The sequence below is a fragment of the Lepisma saccharinum genome, chromosome 25, assembly GCF_977018435.1.
Source record: "Lepisma saccharinum chromosome 25, izLepSacc3.1, whole genome shotgun sequence".
In the NCBI taxonomy this organism is placed as follows: Eukaryota; Metazoa; Arthropoda; class Insecta; order Zygentoma; family Lepismatidae; genus Lepisma; species Lepisma saccharinum.
Genome location: NC_139253.1, coordinates 30,049,114 through 30,066,312, shown reverse-complemented (window position 1 = coordinate 30,066,312; position 17,199 = coordinate 30,049,114). Strand labels below are relative to the sequence as shown.

The following is a 17,199-nucleotide window of genomic DNA, read 5'->3' as shown; positions in this document are numbered from 1 at the left end:
TTATAATGTATAAGCTTTTCTGTAATAATAAGGTCTATTGACTATGTTTAAAGACTTGAAATTAACATGCAGTAGTGTCCCACCAAAAACAAAGCTTGAAATGTTATTTTAATTAGTAAACAAGGAGTTCCGGGTTCGATTCGTGGTGGGGTGTCATTTCAGTTGCTCCCAGCCCCACCGTTAGTCCCGGTCAACCTATCTTTGGACTTTCAAAGAAAAATAAGTTTTTACTTTATATAACTTCTGCTGCACAAAAGAACTGAAATGAAAATTATTATTTCTTCTTGGAAAATTTTCCTCGGAGAAACCCGTCCTTTCTCTTAGCTTTTCCTTTTGTCGTAGCTACGTGAACATTTTTAATGAGGAGGTGCGGTGAGAGGAATTCGCTCACCTCAAGACCCTCCCGCTCCAAAGGAGCAAAGGGGGGGGGGGTTAAAATAGAAGCACGAAACGGGAACAATTTGATTGTTGCAAATTACGTCACTACAAAGGCAAAACCTCACTTCTAGGGTGGAGTGCGCGTGTGGGTCGGTGTACGTGTAAAAGGTGCAGCGTCGAGAGCGATGTGATTAAAGGCAAGTGCTCCTCCTGGGTAAAGCAGGTCCTCCCAGACGACGCACGAGTGTTACTGAGGCATTAGCCCCCCCTTTCCCCCTTATTCATTCATCAAGGATTCTCTCGTATTCTCCGTTTCTCCACTCTTATTTTCCTTCGCCGAAAAGTTGATCTTGGATCAACCTTCGCGCTGAGAACAAAGGAACCCGGACGAACTTTGGACAAGACGTGGTGCGGTAAACCCTAAATCCATTAGCATTACTCAAGATTCTGATAATGGCTGCCTTCGTCTCAGGAGTCGAGTGCTGTTACACGTTTTCGCGTCAAGAGGTAAAACACTTGATTGTTAGCCCCTCATTTTCTCGTCTCCTATAATTCAATTCCCCAAAACATTCGTTTACATGTCATTATCATTTAGATGGTCGTCACAATTACGATCTCTTCGCTATTCTTCTGTCTAAGATTTGAATGACGAAGAATCCTTCCCCTTAGGATGAATTAAATTCCAAAACTCGAAGCTTCGAAGACCTCCCACTAGAGGCTCTCAAGCGCTTAAGATTGGTGACGACTCTCACATCTATAGATTAGATTATGAATTCCTTAATTGTTTGACTTTCTCCGAGTACTCCTTAGAGGCTGCATTGTTGCAGGGTAACGAGGCTTTGACGCCTGAGACCAGGACCAGTGTTGCTAACTGCCATGGTGAGGTCGGATCTTACCCCAGGCAGCATTAGTTCTGAAACATCTCGTCAAAAGGCTTACGTAGTTTCTGGCCTGAGAATGTCTCATATTATAGTATATATTGTGTCAAAAATCTCTAATATCCTTTGAATTAAAGTTATGAAAACAGTATTCAGAAATATGCAATTATTAAAGGCTTTTATTTTAGTTTGTGTTTTTTAGTCCACTCAATGCACAGTAAGGCTAATCGGGATTGGACCTACAGTTTAAAGAGTGATCCGAACCAGTATGTGCCTCCACCGGGTATCGAACCCGGGACCCCTTGATTACAAGGTAACGATGAATTATTAAAGGCGTTATGTATGATATTACTGTATAATTGGATGTAACCCAGCTATGGTCTAACTGTGAATTACTTCTATCATGAAAGTTAAGAATTAAACCATATACTAGTGGTTCCCAAAGTGTGTGCCGGTGCCGCGAGATGTTCCAATATTTTCACTGAAATGACACCTCTTGCAAATATGTGTTTACTTTGTTATTCTTACATGTAAAATGTTTCTGAATTTTAAATATGTGTTTATTCTTTAACCTCAAGGAAAGCAACCCAACCACACTAACCGAGCTTTGCAAGTGTTAGATAGGCCTACATTCTGACTTTGGCGTCGCAGAAAAATCTTGAAACACTAAGGGCGCCGTGAAACGAAGTATTTGGAAGCCCCTGCCATATACCATATAATTTTGTGATTCGTCGTTAAGGACGAATATCATAGGCATAGTTGATCTAATTCCTGAAAAGGAGGTAACATTCATACTACTTGCGTTTATTTCGTGTCACCTCTGAGTCAGGACCGGATTAAGGTGGGTGCTATTGATGCTGCAGCATTAGCCCCATTCCTGAAATAGGCCCAGATGAAAACAGACGATAATTTACCGAAAGCTGAACAGTTTTCTTTTGCTATATTAACCTGAAAATAAATCTTAGAATGAAATTTGGATCCCCAATTTCGGACGCCTAGACACAGCGTTACTTATTATACAGGTACTATTGTTCTTTGCGCTGTGACGTAACTATAACGTCGTTGTGTTTTTATTGTTCACCGAAGATTTCAAGCATCAGGCCCAATTTCGTCTTAATCCGACCCTGCTCTGGGTGGAAAATAGCCTAGGAGATGAGTAGGCACCCTCAAAATATCAATCAGTCATGCTCGTTTGCAGTATTGCTTAATAAGTCATCCTTGTACGTGTGTACAACAAAACTAAGGATGTTGTAAAACAGTCAAATTGCATCCATCATCATTCTGTTTGGAGCATTTGAGTTACGTAAAATACGTATGTTTACTTGATGTTGAAACCTCCGTGATTAAATAACAACTCCGCCATTCTTTTGTGCAACAATTGTTGTAAAACACAAACATATTTGTCTTTCAAAATGACCTTGGCAACAATGTATATATAACGGCACGTGCCGTTTCATGAAGGAAAGAGCGTCACCGTTACGATAAAATGTCATGCATACAAAGGAAAAACGTCCTCATTTGAACGTTTGGAGCGTCGAAACGTCGCACCAACTTCATAAGACCAGTTGTTTGGATTCCCTCCATACATTACTGTGGTCTGTGGGTGGCATTTTAATGACACCCTGTGTGGGTGTATTTCTAGCTTTTACTCAATTTTAACATTTCGAAACTCTGTTGAGATAACATTTTTGGAGCTTTAGAAACATCACTTGCGGTGAAATTTAACAATTAAACTTTAAATAATCGCCAGGTGTTTATTTTTACGATAAAGTCAGAAATTTCCGCTGAAAGTGTCGCAGTAGATTAATATCACGGAGGTATGGTCTTAGTGTTACATTTGAGCTAAATTTGTCAACGTTTGAAGATCGTCAAATTTACTCCAAATGCACTTGGCACTTGGTCTTGGAAAGTGATGTTGTCTTATTTGTCGGTTTACATAGCGTCTTTTATCTTTTGCGGGGCTCTTCGGCGACGCAGTGGTAACGCTGTCTCATTGTCGACTACCGGTTCAGTTCCTGGTGGAGACACAGTGGTTCTTATTTCACTGTAAGCTGTAGACCTGTCCCGGTTAGCATATCTGAGCATAAAGTAAACTTAAAATAAACTTTTTGTACTGTCGAACTACATGAAAGGCGAAGAGTACACATGATGAAAAGAACAAGCCAAAATAATTGAAAATAATGTCAGTGGTCTTCGATAATGTACCACTCCTGCATTAGAATGCTTCCGGGGAAAAACTAGAAAGAAGTTCTGAGTAAGCATCACTGGCCACGAGATTCGAACCAAAGCTTATCTTTTTTCCCCCATCCTTGCAGAGAAGTACCAGACTTCAACACGCATTTATCGAGAGAAGCAAACTTCTCAGATAGTTTTTTATCCGCACAAGAGAACAAAGCTTTCGAAATTACAAAGAAACAACGAAAAATGAAGAAAACAGAAGGGGAAAATCATCCACGTTCATTTGTCTTCCTGTAGTAGGTTTTTATTTCCTAAATCCAAGATGGCGCTAGTTTCCTCTCCATATTTCCTTGTTATATGCACCATTATTTCCGGATGCGGAGAAGGAAGAGTTTTCCAAAACTTTTCTCAGCCAAACTTGTGTTATTGTCGAAGTTACATCGTCGACTCATGGTATCACTGCGGTTGTGTGCACTTCCACAGCTGTAATAGCGCCTTGGATTATCCCTCTTGCAAGGTTTTGTAAAGTCTAGTGTAATAAATGAGGGGTGATGTTCTACCCTTTCGTACTTACATCTTTGTATTCGATGGAAGTTGCTTCGGTCAGCTGTGGTGGTGATATTTTTTCTTGCTCAACGAGGAACAGTCGACCACAATCCAAGCTATATATATCTTTTTATGCACAAATGACTTTCTTTGCATTTTTGTTATCCAACATTCTTCTCTTCTGCTATTTTCACATGCTTTTACGCCGACCTCCGTGGCGAAGTGGTTAGCGCACCTCGCTACGACGCCAGAGGTTCACGTCCCGGCCTGGGCATGGGTATTTCTTTGTGAGTGTCCCTTCATCAGTTTCATCATATCATCATCACTCATCCTCGTCTTCGCGATAAGCCGAAAGTGGCAGAAAAGTGCTTTTTCACCTAACGGATGTGCCTCTCAATGTTCACTAACTGCTTGAAATTAAAGAACCAAAACTGTTACAATAATTTGTCACTATAATTTCTAAATAAAAAGCTTTGCGTTTATCAGATGGAGGTGCGAATTATATAACACAATAGTAAAAGGTTAAAGAACTTGTTCTATGGCATCACAATTTCGTCAATTATGTAGGGAGCGGATTTATAGGAACTAAAAGCCTCTAAAATAAGCTGGAAAGTAGGCACCAAAGATTGTGAAAAAGGCATCTAAGAAGACACGAAAATAGACAATGAACATTAACTTATTTCAATTCTCTTTGTCAGTTTTTTCCTTGCTACTTTTGGGTACTGTCGACGAGATGGATGAATGCTGATTAATGGAAGGAGTTTCACAAAGGAACACCTACATTCAGGCCAGTACAGTAGTACCACAGATAAACGTATTATAAATAGATATGGAACTCACGCAGTAAACCTTCTGCGCTTTAAATTACTGTCTGCAAGAAGTTCTAGTATCGACCGCTGAGAGGTGTCACTCTCACTTTCTGCTCAGGCTCGACATTCCGCACAGGTCAACGCAAGAATCTCTCTCCTCACACCAGGGGGCACGGAAGATCCTCACAAACTGTTGTAAACAGTTTGATCCCTAAGTGTAAGTAAAAAGTGCGGGTGGTGCCTCTCAGCGGTCGATCCTAGAACTTCTTGCAGACAGTAATTTAAGGCGCAAAAGTTTTGCTGCCTGAGTTCCGTATCTGCTTTTAATACGTTTATCTGTGGTAGTACACCCTCGACTGCTTCTTGCAGACTAACGAAGCTCTGCCGTCTGGATTCACAGCCAGTATAATCCCCTTTGCGGCTTGTGTTGCGTGCTGTTCGTGTGCGTGTGTCAATTTCATCCATTTCATCATACCACTTTTCATACCCATCTTCGCAGTTAGCCAAAAGTGGGAGACAAGCGAAGTAAAATAAAACAAAATCAGTTAAACATACACTAAGCAAGAAGTTACATCCTCCAGTGTACAGTAGGGAGAGCACCAAAGTAGGAAAGGAGGGTTGGAGTATCAAAAACTAACCAGAAAAGGGCATTTTTAGGCGAGAGTGCACTAAATAACATGAAACATTTAAGTTTATGTTTACTGCGAATGAATCCAATAGCCAACAGTCTATCATTGAAACTATGTTAATTTGTTCTTGTATTTTGTGTTATTGTTATTGATAGACCGCTTGTTCACTTCTTTACGTCAATCACGACGATCATGGTAGATGGTGATGTGTGATAAAAATAATAATGATGATGTTTCCTTGTGTCAGTGCTGAAGTCCGCTTTTCCTGGGTCCGTAGTTACCTGGGCTGCATTGGGTACGAAGCAACCGATGCTGCGGCCAAATCTGCTGACACAGACGGTGATTTTGGCCTCCCCGATGGCGCAGTGGTAGCGTCGTCGCCTTGTAATCAATACCCGGTGGAGGCACACAGTGGTTCGGATGCTACTTTAAACTGTAGGTCCAGTCACAATTAGCCTATCAGTGCATAAAAGTGGACTTAAAAGGAAAACTCAAACATGCGGTGATTTACTGTTTCACCTTTTACTAGCCAGCGACCTGCAGAATGTGTTTCGTTTCTCCCATCTTGATATTTGAGAGTGAGACCAGGTAAAGGGGAACAAGCTTCGCGCTTTCAAGAGCGCGCAATTGGTGCACGACGTTCCTCGTAAAGTCCTTCCAGTCGAGAAGAGGTCATTTTTACTCGGCTTCGAATTGCGCACAGCCATCTCACTCATGGTCGAGGACTGGATCATATATTGTGTCGTATTCTTATCCAACATGCAGATTTTACTTTTCTCAGACGAACTTCTAATTTTCCCTTGTGTTTGTTAATAAATAACTTTTTGAGAAGAGCAGCCCTCTTACACTGTTTCTGAGGAAGTTTTAGTGCCGTCTTACCTTTTTAATGTGTTGTTGTGCAGATATCTTTATAACCATGCAATTTTAACCTTTATCAAGGGACTCTTTACACCGCTTTCTAACATTAAGGTAACGGTTTTAGATTAGAAGGTTTTTCCCCGTATGCTTTGAAGGGTGCAAAATTGCCATTTGTGTCGATGCACCAAAAATATTTAACTTATGAATTCATTCATTCGTTAATCCAAACTCCATTGCTTCTAACAATGTTTATTTTTAACCTTTCCAATATCCTAATTGGAAATACAAAACTTTTCTCGATAAAGATACGGTATGCTTTTTATATCCCCGAATATGGTGTACAGAAATAGAATGTAATTGGGTAGCTTCAATATTGCTTCCACGTGGAAGGTATTGTGTTACGAGGACGAATAAGCGCATACTACGTAGCAGTTTCAACGCGAAATCGCCCCGCAAATGAAGTCCAACTACCGGGGTATTCTTACTGTTTAAACTCAAGCTAATGAAACGCATCGACCCCGAGTTTCCCGAAAATCCTTAATTACAGACCGCTCTTCCCCTTGGTTGTTTCGTTTGTCGAAATGAGTGCCTCCTAGTGAAACGCGCTGGTTGTTTGTCTGCAGCAGATATAGCGTTTCGAGCTGTCGATACGTTTACCATTATGTTTGTTTATTCCTGTTTGCCCTGTTCGATTTTTGTTCACTTACCGCATCCTATAAACTGGAGACCATATTGCATTTCGGTTCACCGACGTTGCAAAGGTTTGGTCGTTATATGGCAGCCAATTACATTCCCCATAATTGGGTCTTTTGTGCTTTAACTGGATGTGGCAACGTTGCATACTCGACGGGGAAAACGTGTTTGCAATGTTTGTGTTTCTTCTTACATAACAAAGGCATCAATATTACACTGAACTTTATCCCCTTAAGCATTCGTCATATCCTGAATTACAGGAAATACTCGCGTCTGACCTGCCGTCTTGTTTTCTCTGCTGATCTCGCATTTTAAGTAGATACTCGCAAGATGCATTTAACAAAGGCCACTGTTGCTTATAGCCAATTTCTTGCTCTCTTCCTTCATGACCTTTCACGTGCACCTAATACAGTTAACTGTGCGTAGTTTAGAGTTCACCCACATATTTTCTTCGTTGTTTGTAGAATCAAACTTAGTACAATTTGCGTTAACTTTAACACATGAAATGCACTAATGAAAAAATGCAGGCTCAGCAACTACCGGATTCGAGTAATGTACGTTTTGCCAAATTCGATATGCAGATGCATTCTACTTTTGTTACTAATTGTATAAATAAAAGATAATTCAATGAGGCAGTAATTTTCTGTTGATTACACACTCATCAGGTTTCCTTCTTATCCGAAAATCCACGAACAATGCAGCTTCTTTACGGTAATTGGCCAGTTAAGAACAAGAAATAAATGGATTGTGTGTAAGAGAAAATATCCCCTTCATTATATAAAGGTTAAGAAGTGTAGCGAAAAAGCAGAAACAATAATATTCTCTGTATCATAATCAGGATAGGGCCTTACATCAGTTTGAGATTATGACAGTTGTAAATTTTAGTTCTATCGTTTGAATATTTTTGTAATCGAGTGTACTGAGTTGAGCGTAAAGAATAAGGTATTGAGGTAGGAGCGTCACTGTGACGTAGAAGACAGGTGGGTGACCTCAGAGCTCCTCAACTTCTTGCTGCTGGAGCGAGATAAGAAGGACGAAATATTGGCAGTTGGAACTGCTACAGCCGGATTGCGCACACTTTTCCGGTTTTATCAGTGGTATCTGATAAGCGGTTGACAAGCTGTCACAATGTACAGGATTGCGCTCAAAGAAATAAGGCGATGTTGTCAGATGTAAATGTTCTCAAGCAATGGTCGGTTTGTTGTGCAGTCTAACCTAACCTAACCTAGCCTGGTCAAATTATATTTTGACGTTTTTTTTTTCTCCCGAGTGCAGTTGTATGTACGTACAGGGTATAATACCTACAATTACTTGTTTGCGTTTAATAAATAGTACGTCAAGGAAACTGATTCTCATCACTTCCCGTCGTAATCTGTGACCTTCGTTATCAAGTGTAAAATTGAACGGCATATTATACACTGAATTCCTGAACTAACAAAACGCTTTGATGGTATCGCAGAACCAGAGGTTGTTCTCATTAGCGCAGAACTACCCTAGGCCTTCGGAAAACGCATAAAGGTGTCAGGACGTCAGGTGGGGGAAGTAAAATATTCAGAGTTCGTTCGGGGTGAAGTCAAAGCATGAGGGCGAAGGTGAAGTCAGGTTGTGAAGGTGAAGGCGAAGTCAGGCCGTGATGGTAGAGGCCAAATTTGGTCGAGAAGTCGAAGTCCGGCAATGAGTGCAAAGGTTAAGTCAGGTTGTGAGAGGAGTATGAAGTCAGCCCATCAGGAAGGTGAAGTCAGACCTTGAGGGTGAAGGCGACGTCAGCCGTGGGGTGTATAGCAGAGTCAGGCCGTGAGGGTGAAAATGAAGTCAGACCTTGAGGGTGAAAAGGAAGTCAGACCTTGAGGGTGAAAACGAAGTCAGACCTTGAGGGTGAAAACGAAGTCAGACCGTGAGGGTGAAGGCGAAGTCAGACCTTGAGGGTGAAGGCGAAGTCAGACCTTGAGGGTGAAGGCGAAGTCAGACCTTGAGGGTGAAAACGAAGTCAGACCTTGAGGGTGAAAACGAAGTCAGACAGTGAGGTTGAAGGCGAAGTCAGACCTTAAGGGTGAAAACGAAATCAGACCTTGAGGGTGAAAAAGAAGTCAGTCCTTGAGGGTGAAAAGAAATCAGACCTTGAGGGTGAAAACGAAGTCAGACCGTGAGGGTGAAGGCGAAGTCAGACCTTGAGGGTGCAACCGAAGTCAGACCTTGAGGGTGAAAACGAAGTCAGACCGTGAGGGTGAAAACGAAGTCAGACCTTGAGGGTGAAAACGAAGTCAGACCGTGAGGGTGAAGGCGAAGTCAGACCGTGAGGGTGTAAAGCAGAGTCAGGCCGTGAGGAGGAAAGCAAAGTCAGGCTGTGAGGGTGAAGGCGAATTCAAACCGTGAGGTTGAGGGATGTTGATCGAAAAGAGCATCTTTGAGCACGATCCGCTTGAAAAAAAATGAAAACGTGGTTATATTAATTCTGTTTTTTCCTACCAGTCGAACTGAAGATCTGTTTTCATAAGTTAGTCATCGATGTTATTTCAGGAAAAATCTCTCATCTTTCTTCTGGCCTCGTTTCCTTTTACTGAAACCCTCCATCGTCCTCCCAAACAAGAAACTCAAAGGCATCCTATTTGTCGATAAATTTCCCATGTCAGGAGACTAACTTAGTTAAAAACTTCAGATCGCTTCTTCTCAAACATCAGACCTTCAGCGGAAGAAACTTTAATTGACCAGAAAACCCAATAGTTTGGTCTACTTCAAAATGCAAGGAAGGAACTTCCGAAATTTTCCACTTTATTACCAAGTTGGTGCACAACCATTATCAGCGATATGCAGAATATCGTATGTAGCTTTGTGTACCGGATACTTCCAATCAATAATATTCCAATCAGGAAATATTCATTGGTATACCTAGTGGATAATTTGGAATGAATTCTTGAAAGCCATAAACCGTGTTTAACCGTTCTTAACCATTGTTAATTGGATTTTTCAGAAGTAACTTTATGTTCACGTAAAAGTATAGAGCAAGAAGTATTTTAAAGCGAAGTACACTTTAAGTAATACGTTAAAATATGCTAATTCATGGATTTTACAGTTCGTTTTATCTACTTATCAGTACGAATCGAACTTAAGAACTCGTAGGCTATTCCTCCCTGTATACTTACATGGACCGTAATCATGGCTGTAGTCGAGGGTATATGTCCTCTGGTTAACCTTACTCATTAGTAGACCTCGGATTTTTAGGCTCTAAAAGTGTGCTTTTACGTTCCTAAAATAGGCTCTAAAATCCTAAAATAGGCTCTAAAAGCCTAAAATAGGCTCTAAAATTCTAAAATAGGTTCTAAAAATTCTAAAATAGGTTCTAAAAAACCTCAAATAGGTTCTAAAAATTCTGAAATAGGTTTTAAAATATGAAATTAGGCTCGAAAAATCTTGAAGATTAGGTTCCAAGAAACTTAAATGGTACAAAATTCCTGAAAATTACTGATTAGATAAAATCGTTAAACAATCACAAGAATCAAATAAATTTTAGTAGGTATATATAATAAACCAAATGTTAATTTTCAAAATTATCCACAAATTATTGTATTATTACACTTGTGCTGTTAGAAAAAGTTACTTGTTAGTATGAAAAATGAATTACGTATGAATAATTTGCTGAACAATATCAGAGTGGCTACTCACCGGGAATTCATTGAATTCCGGGAATTATGTGTGAATTATTGGCTCTGAGAGTTATGCGTGAATCTTGGTAAAACATGGAAAAAAGGTAGAAGCAGTTCTTTTATTTTATCTTTATGTTTTAATTAACTTTCAACTTAAATATAGTCAGTGCTGAAACGTTACTTTGCAAGGCGTGAAAGCTACAAAAGGACCGAACTCACGCGAAAGTGCCTAAGATCAGAAGTTTGCACTTTGGACTGTGCAGGTTGTAGAGGCGATTGGCGATTGGGTGCCAAAACTGGCCACAAACAAAAAAACCTTCGGCGAAAAGTGCTCGCGCACCTCCCCGTTCTTCCGTTCAACTCGGGCCATAAGGAAGCATGGTCCACTCTGACCCTCCCCTCCACGCGGTAGTATGGTGCACAAGAGCCGCGGGTCTGCGCAGGCTTTCTTGCTTGTGGTTCCTTTTATAGACAAGGCTTTGCATTAAAGGTCCATAGTTCGGGAGTAAAAGGTAGGAAAAAGCTGTCTCCTCTAATTGCCGTCACGGTGTGCAGGTAACAGTGGCATCAGACATTTTTTTCCCCTTTTGTTTAGGGCTTTGAAAAACATCATAGATTTGGAGACTGTGTGGGGGTCGACAGAAAACATGTTTCACACATGCCAGTCAATAATTGTTTCGCTACCAGACCGAGTAAATGCCTTTGAGAGATGTAAAAATTCTGTAAAACCTAAAAAAAATATAAAAACCTAACAAGAGGTTTAATTCAGGTACATAAACCTAAAATAGGTTATTTTAGGCACTATAAAACTTCGTCCGTTGTTACATTTTGTAATGAAACGCTGACATAACTTGTTATTTTCTATTTACCTGCAACCAATTACATTGCCCATAATTGGGTCTTTTGTGCTATAACTGGATGTGGCAATGTTGCATACTCGACGGAGAAAACGTGTTTGCAATGTTTGTGTTTCTTAATAAATAACAAGGGCATCAATATTACACTGAGCTTTTCCCCTTAAGCATCCGTCATATCCTGAATTACAGGAAACACTCGTGTCTGACCTGCCGTCTTGTTTTCTCTGCTGATCTCGCATTTTAAGTAGATACTCGCAAGATGCATTTACCAAAGGCCACTGTTGCTTATAGCCAATTTCTAGCTCTCTTCCTTCATGACCTTTCACGTGCACCTAATACAGTTAACTGTGCGTAGTTTAGAGTTCACCCACATATTTTCTTCGTTGTTTGTAGAATCAAACTTAGTACAATTTGCGTTAACTTTAACACAGGAAATGCACTAACGAAAAAATACAGGCTCAGCAACTACCGGATTCGAGTATTGTACTTTTTGCCAAATTCGATATGCAGATGCATTCTACTTTTGCTACTAATTGTACAAATAAAAGATAATTCAATGAGGCAGTAATTTTCTGTTGATTACACACTGAAGGTCTCATCAGGTTTCCTTCTTATCCGAAAATCCACGAACAATGCTGCTTCTTTACGGTGATTGCCCAGTAAAGAACAAGAAATAAATGGATTGTGTGTAAGAGCAATATCCCCTTCATTGTATAAGGGTTAAGAAGTGTAGCTGAAAAGCAGAAACAATAATATTCTCTGTATCATAATCAGGATAGGTCCTTACATTAGTTTGAGATTATGACAGTTGAAACGCTGACATAACTTGTTATTTTTTATTTACCTGCAAGGCCTACACCTACTTACAATGGTACTTTCGTTTCGTTTGTATGTATTAATGTCATTTGGCCATTATTCCAATCAGCTTAATATGGTCAAATACTTGTGGTTTGACATAATCGGGAACATAATGTGAAGACTCATCAGTTGATTAGTATAAGCCTCAGAAATATATGAAGATATGGCTGCAAATGACGCTAAGTCAAGGGTTTATGCAAAACGTTATTGTGTCAAGTGTGGTGACGTCTGAAAAGAGGCACTTTGAAGAAGCAGCTCCAGAAGAAGATTTTATTACTCAACATAAGTAATGCAGTCTTCAAATTATTTTTCTCAATTTTTTCGTTTTTGATGTTAGTAGCGGTAGTATATAAACTGACAATTCCAAAAGCAACATCAGCAAGAAAAGAAAATACAATAACATGCTGTACATGGCGTCCAAGTCAGAATGTAGGCCTATACAACACTTGCAAGGCTCAGTTTGGTTAGGTTGCTTGCCTTAAGTTAAAAATTAACACACATTTCAAAATTCAGAAACATTTTATATGTATTAAGTAATAAATAAGCACATATTTGGAACAATCATATCATTGATTGAATTATAATTGTAATTAGTAGAACAGGTAAGCTTAATAACCATGTGCTGACTAACAAGTGTCATTTCAGTGTAAATATTGGAACATTTCTCGGCGCCCCTGTAAGCCAGCCACGGTGCACACTTCGGGAACCACTGAATGTAGCTTTTACTTTAAATGCAATCATTAAAATACCTCTCCTGTTGTAAAATGGCCCCTTTTATGCCAATCATGAGCACATCATCATTATCATCAATGCCATTTTTTTTAAACATAATACAAAGTAAATGGAAACTTTGTCTTCACCTAACGTTTCACAAGCCTTAGCATCTACCCTCTGAAAATTTTTGGCACTACATCACTGACCATAGTGTCAACAGTGCCCTGTCAATCTCAATTGCCATGGTCGCAGTGCCCCTAAGATGCCTTTTCCTCTCTCAGCTTTCTGCGAATGCACAATATGCAGATGTGTAAAATCCTTTGGCGTTCTCACTTGCAGAAACCCCTCTGCTATCGATCTGCCTTAGTTAGTATTCAGGCGACGACGTCCACTTTTATTGCTGCAATAACGCGGAGGGATCTGTTTCATCTTGTAGGTAAGTAACGCCTCACTCAGCCATTGCTTTTATGAAAACTTTCTCAATGTGCCAATAAGAAAGTTTTGCGAACGTGTGCAATAAAATCAGCTTTTTTTTGCGAGCATATGGCTCGTAAAATGTACCACACATTTTTTAAAAGCAATTTGCTGAATATCAATTCCAGTATTAATCATCAGAAAACAACATTGGCAATCATTCATTTTGCAAGATTAAAGGTCCAACTAGCATTTAAATTAATTTTTATGTAATATTGTGTCGGTAACATAATAATGATATTGTTTTCTGTATTCAATTATGTATTCTTATTATGACGGGAGATCCAGGTTCGTTTCCCTGTGTGGGTGATGTCAGGTGAGAATTTTAACTGTAATGTCCCTGCTGAGTACCTAGTGGCAACCCTGGACGATATTGGTGGGCGGAGCGTGGTGCTGATCACATCACCTCCACTAATATCCGAGATTGCGGATGCGTGGGGCCCGACCTCCATATGTCTAAACGACACGTTGCAATGTGCCTTTTAAAATACCTTTTATTCTATATGGTGTCGTATAATTTTGTAAACTTTGTTTTCTTTGTTGTTATACAACAATTTACATGTGGCAGCTCTCTTAACGCCCTTGCCTACCGCCGTGGCTATTACAGCGCGGTATGACGCCAGGGGTTTCGAGTTCGAATCCCGCCCTGAACATGGGTGTTCTTTGTTTTGTCCCTTCAACAATTTTATCATCCTCATTGTCACTATTAGCCAAAAGTGGCGGAAAAGCGACGCTAAATAACAAAAACAAAAACAAAAAAAATCTTAACGTCCACATGCCCAACATATCTATCGCAGCGATTAGCCAATGTAACCAGAAACGCGACGAAAATATAATAAAATACGTTAAAACCGTATAACTAAAAGGGTTATGTATTGGAAGAATATCTTAAATAATCCTATGAATATTCTTCTCTTACGGCATTTTCTTCAGCCCAATCTGAATTCGTTCATTATTAATCTCTCACTAAAAACATATTTTTATTATTTTATTGCAAATTATCATTTTTATATGTATACGAAATGTACTGAATTTTAGTTTCTCGAAGTCATTTTGATGTATTTGCTTCAGTTACTTTTCACGTACTTTCCTAATATTAACGGTTGTCAATTTCCATCTTATAGGATGGAAAAATTGCAAGTATGTGTCTGAATATTCCATTTTAGTATTGTTAACGTTAGCAAGTTTCCGAAAGAAATATCCAGCGACCGTAATATCACAAGTCAGTTATCTCGTCTTGGTCCATTTCTCCCTTTTATGCCAGATCCGAGTGTTTAGGCACTGCGCCAATGCCAACATTTACATCGACCTTCTTCCTCTTTACGTCTCCTTAATTCCCTCTCCTTATCTTCATTGTGGGCTTCACATTTGACTAAATGAACTTCCACACACTTCCCTTCCTCCCCGAGACTTCTTCAGGCCATGAAAATATTAAGTTACAAAATGCAGACGCGTTAATTACGTAGCTAATGTCTTACAAATGAGGCGTCATCTAATTTTTGTGGAGTTTTTATCTTCATATTCCGGTCTAATAACAACCCACGTTACATTTCAATTGATTTGTCGAAACGGTATAGAGTTTTGCATAAAAATAGGTCGAGTTCATACACGAAATAATACTATTTTGGTCCTATTTGATCATCAGTGTATTTCCATGTATTGTAACTGTATTTACTGTGACACACGCCTAACGTTCTTTATAAAAGTTATACGAATTTTGGAAAACTAAATATGCTGACCAAGACAGTATTTTATTTTATTAAAAACATAAACTAAACGTACATGTATCTTGTTACTTTTGTACTTGATACAGAGTCTGAAGAAGACCTTGCTAGAAGGTTGAAACGTTACGTTTAGTTTATGTTTTTAATAAAATAAAATACTGTCTTGGTCAGCATATTTAGTTTTTCATAATCATGGAAACAAGGCTTAATGGTGTTACAAATTTTGGTAATTTTTATCAGAGGTTCTGAACCTTCGTGACACCCCGGCCTGGTAAATTCTCTTTTTAGAAGTTGATGCTTGTATCCCAACTATTTCACTCGTAAATGACATATGTTTTTAACTTTATACCTTAATTCATAGCCCTTGAAATTAAATATTAATAAATACATTGTGACATAAATATAAAGAGTAGTTAGTAGTCTGCTTACGTCTAGGCTTGTTGGCAAATCTTAAACTTTATTTAAGTTAGTTGTCTACTAGTTGTCTGGATCTAATTCCTACCTCGTGTTAGAGTGGTTAGTGCAGCACACTAGACGCCAAGGGCCCCGGCTTCGAATCCCTGCTTGGGCATAGGTGCTGTTTGCGAGTGTCCATCATCATCAATCACTCAGCCTCATCGTTACGATTAGCCGAAAGTGGTAGAAAAGCAATGCGAAATAACAAAAATCTAATCAAATCAGGATATTGTCGTGTATTCACACGCAGAGGTTAATTGATTCGCACACGTAGCTACTTCACAGTATAAAGATAAAAACGAGGATACAAAATAACGATTTAATACTAAACTTACAAGAACCATTTCTAAGATGGCTGACCTCCCAATTTTATCAATAACAACTTTACAAACAATTGAATATCGATTCAGATATTATGCACACTTAACATTCCCCCTCTTCCTTATTTGACTTAGTTATATTTCAGTCTATCAGGCGGTTTTCTCTGTCGAGAGGACCGCCTACACTGATGCTGCTGTTGTCGCTGATGTGGGCTACAGGAATCATCCAAGTACGATGTAGACGGTTTGTCATTTGGCGTAGAAGCTTCCGGCGCCACAGAACCACTGTCATTACTTCCACTTTTTCCTGTAATGAATAAGTCTTCATCGCAGAAAACTGATCCGCCGTCTTGACCTGTATCTAGTCCATGAATTCGTTCATCATTATCTTCCTCCTTCTTCTGACTTCCAAAATGATATCTATCTTTCTTGTCTTGCATCCATTTTAACTGATCCTCATGCACGACCCGGTTTCTACCTTCAACATTCACCAGCCATGTAACTTTGCTTTTCCGAGCTATATTTCTTCCCTTGACATAACTCATAGCATTCCTCTTGTCCTTAAATGGTAACATAACCCATACAAAATCACCTCTTTGGTTCACCTTTTCATCTGCTTCTGCTTTATCCTTTTCGCAGTTTTGATCTATTATTTCTTCCATTTGGGCATCAAATTTATTCCTGAGAATGTAGGAAAATATCATTTGCTGTGGCGTTTTGTCACCTGATGCGTTATATTCGCTTCTCAAAGCTACCAATACTCTCTGCAACAATTCTTCAACGTTGACACGCGTATTCTTATTCAATTGCTCCCGTACAGCACAGTCTAGCTTTGTTTTCACTGTCTGCACGTAGCGCTCGACCTGACCATTGCTTTCAGGATGGTACGCAGGAGAATGGTACAAATTGACGTGACGTTCACCACAGAATGTTTTAAATTCTGAAGATGAGAATGGGGGAGCATTATCTCCCACAATACACTTTGGTAGCCCAAAAATAGCAAAATGTTTAATTAGATAACACTTTACTTCTTTAAATGAAGTTAGACGAAACTCTATCACAATCTACCCATTTGCTGTAGACATCTACTATTATAATATAAGTAATACTTCTATACACAAAAAAATCCATATGCATCCTTTCCCACGGATGTCTGCATTCAGTCCATGCACTATACTTCTTAGCA

The 17,199-nt window shown here is 39.4% G+C and overlaps 1 protein-coding gene across 1 annotated transcript in view; it reads left to right on the top strand.

The window, feature by feature from the left end:
- The window catches only part of tei (irregular chiasm C-roughest protein teiresias), a 703,385-nt gene that overhangs the window by 679,900 nt on the left and 6,286 nt on the right, over positions 1–17,199 (top strand). The window lies entirely within an intron of this gene.